Genomic DNA, 3,060 nt, shown 5'->3' with positions numbered 1-3,060 from the left:
TGTCTGTCTGTCTGCCTGTTTGTCTGCCCCCCCCCCTTCTTTCCCTATCCCTCTTCCTGGACCTCCTAATTTTTGTTCAAGAAATACGTTTGTTTACTACTTCCTTGTTCAATTTTGCTTGGGTTACACTATCGGTTTATTTCACCTTTAAAAAAATAATTGATTTAATACTTCTCTACTCAAGTGTTGGAAGTATAGAAAAAAAAGGTCCCGTTTCTTCAATACAGTCTGCGAATGGGAACTTCAGTTAGCTCAGCCGGTCTGTCCTGATGCTGGGCCGCGGTCTGCGAGTGCCGTTGACGTTACCTATGATGTGTTGTGACTTGAAGTCTTCTAGTCCGTAAACTATCGCGAGGACGTTGAACTAGGATGGGGATCTCCGCTCTGCTCCGCCTATTCCTGGAGCGTGCTAGCAACATGTTGTGTACCTGGCTTCGTGTTGCAATCGCCTGCCCGACGTGTGAGAGCGCAGGTTGCGGGGGAGACCAGGATTTTAGATAGAACGATCGCGCTGTTTACTCCACAACTTTCCTCTCGCCTTCCTGTTCTTTCTTTTCTTCAATGAGACTGGTTTGGAAATTTTTTTTTTCTGTACCGGAGTTGCACTTTCAGAGTGACATTTTTGTCCCCTTCCCCCCCCTTCCCCTTTTTCTGGGTTGAATTTCACGACACATGCTGTCTCTCTACTAATTTGCCATTTCGCGTTCTGTCTCTGCGGTATGGGAGTGAGTGTTTAACATTCTTTTTTGGATTACCGGTGGAGATGCCGACTTAGAATTCGATTATGTTATCGATGCGCTTTCTGTTCTTGTTCTAAAGGCTGTGGATGGTAAACTGTGAATAGATGTGAGTGGTGTACAGTGAATAGATGTTAGACAAACAGTGTATAGTTGTGAATGGTAAAACCATGCATAGATTAGACGTGTGTTTTGGATAGTATTCAGCAGAATGGATACGCAGACCTGCATATATTTTATCTGTTTTCCAAATAGATTAAGTGAAAAACTACAGTTTTAATGAGCTTGTACTGAGGCGGATGTTTCTGATCTTTATTGACGCCAAGCTGACGTTTTTGTATTGATCATGCCCCAGTGATTATGTATGCTGAACTTTACAGAAAAAAATGTGGCACAGACGGCATACTTACTAAGGATTCAAAATCCTAAATAAGTTCGTTTGCTCGACCCTTGATTGTCGAACACGTGGCCTGGATTCAAGATTGTTGAACCGTTTTTTCAAGTTTTCAGGGTTTAGTGGCTGAGGCGAATGGATCATACCGTACTTTTTCATCCCTTTCTTACTGTTAGGAATCTTTCCATTTTTCCACATACGTACACACTTTAAAAATAAGAAATTCAGCTGTGAATTTCGCACTAAAGGATGGATGAGTGTTCAAATTTCCGCCCCGACTTGACTGTGTGAACTGTTTGTCATTCGTTAAGGAGGAACAAGACACCCTCAACGAGATTATTGAAGTGCCACCGTGGACTTCTCCATCCATTTGTTTGTACATGAACATGTTTTATCGTAGCATTTACGCTGGCGTGTGTGAGTTGGAATTCGCTGAGGATCATAGCTCAGGTTCTTAGACCTCAGCCCCCTCTGCCGTGGTTTCTGGCAGTACGGCCATGTTCATCAGGGCTATTTATGATGAGGGCGCGTGTGGGCGGTCAACGCCCCCCGACCCCGCGGTCGGAAAACGCCCCGCCCCTACTACCTATCTGACCTACGGAGGTTGTAGCGTCCGGACCAGCAGACAGCACGGTTTCCGGACGAGCAGCTGTTCGGCCATGGCAGACTGGAAGCGCCATCTGGGACGCCGGAAGCGGTGCCTGACCGAGGGCGACCTCAGCAGCCCTCTCCCGCCCGCCTGCAAGTGGAGGAGACTAGGTAATTGCTGTAGTCGACCTTTTAGCTGACCGTATTGATAAAATATAATGGCCCTTATCAGCACAGAAACGGGGAAAAAGGGACAGAGGGTGTCGGGATGCGTATTCATCAAGAAAATTGCTGTTCAGAAGTAACGTCCACCTCTTCAATAACCTAATAGTTTTGATGGATGCGCTTCAATAATTTAATAGTTTTGAAAACGGCGTTAACTCTATACCACCAGTAGTAAATGTAGCATGTCCAAATATTGGTCCGTATTAAGAACTGCATGTATGAAATCCTCACTGTATAGATAAACGTTTTTTTTTTTTTGCCTTTGTGAATCCAAGAATACCGTTACCTCAAATTCTGCGCGTCGATGCTGATTATATCTCTTAGTTTCTGAAGTTCACAGTTGAATATTCATTTGTATGCCCATGCAATAAAATACAATATATTGGCTGTTTTCGTCACCCAGGAGGTCATCGCTGCCTGGGTAAATCTCAGAGCGACGAAGTTATGCCCATAGGGTCTTTCGAACGACGAAGTAGCGGCTTCCTTCGAACAAAACGTTTTTTGTAATCAATGCTTGAAATACTTGAATTTAGAGTGCTTGGCAGAGAACCGACACTTTGCCTTGATACAGCAAGCAAGTTCTCCCGTTTCTGAATAATTTTAAACGTGTCCATCCCTGTTTTGAATTTAGTTTTTAAACAGATTAAGTTTCTTTTCACTTTTCAACCGGTATCGAGTGCAATAACAAATATCTAAAGGGCATTTCGACTACTCCTGACTTTGTCGTTCGAAGGGTGTCAGAAAATCAACGTTCAAAGGGAAATTCAACAATAGATTGGTCGTTCGAGGCTGCTCCTCCGTTGCTTATCCCCTCCCCAGTCCTGTCGTTATCTGTGAGTGTGATGTTTGAGAGATACTGTTTGTAAAGCCTTTTAAGCAAGCTTGGCCTAACGCCATTGTTCACGTGGGAGTCAGGGAGATATGCTTTATTTTGTTTGGCCGGGCAAAGGGGGTTTGTTTTATGAATGTTATGCGTTCTTTTTTTAGGGATTAAAGTTAAAGAAGTGTGAACAGAGAGATTTTAAGCCATCTAAGGAGTAGACAAAAACGCGTACACATTTGACCTCACGCGTGGACACACACACACACACACACACACACACACACACACATGTG

General features: G+C 44.0%; 1 long non-coding RNA gene across 5 annotated transcripts in view; it reads left to right on the top strand.

Annotated features, from left to right (window-relative positions):
- LOC118477417 overlaps positions 1–1,900 on the top strand; it is a 17,003-nt gene extending 15,103 nt beyond the window's left edge. For 2 of the 5 annotated variants that reach the window (XR_004858365.1, XR_004858364.1), the window contains exon 2: positions 820–1,900. This is a non-coding gene — a long non-coding RNA (uncharacterized LOC118477417). Of the gene's footprint in view, positions 1–36; positions 461–819 lie in introns of those variants that run through there. The other 3 variants (XR_004858368.1, XR_004858367.1, XR_004858366.1) reach the window with 2 other exon arrangements.
- The last annotated feature ends 1,160 nt before the right edge of the window (positions 1,901–3,060 follow it).

The sequence above is a fragment of the Aplysia californica genome, unplaced genomic scaffold (assembly GCF_000002075.1).
Source record: "Aplysia californica isolate F4 #8 unplaced genomic scaffold, AplCal3.0 scaffold00089, whole genome shotgun sequence".
In the NCBI taxonomy this organism is placed as follows: Eukaryota; Metazoa; Mollusca; class Gastropoda; order Aplysiida; family Aplysiidae; genus Aplysia; species Aplysia californica.
This window is presented reverse-complemented; position numbering and strand designations above follow the sequence as displayed.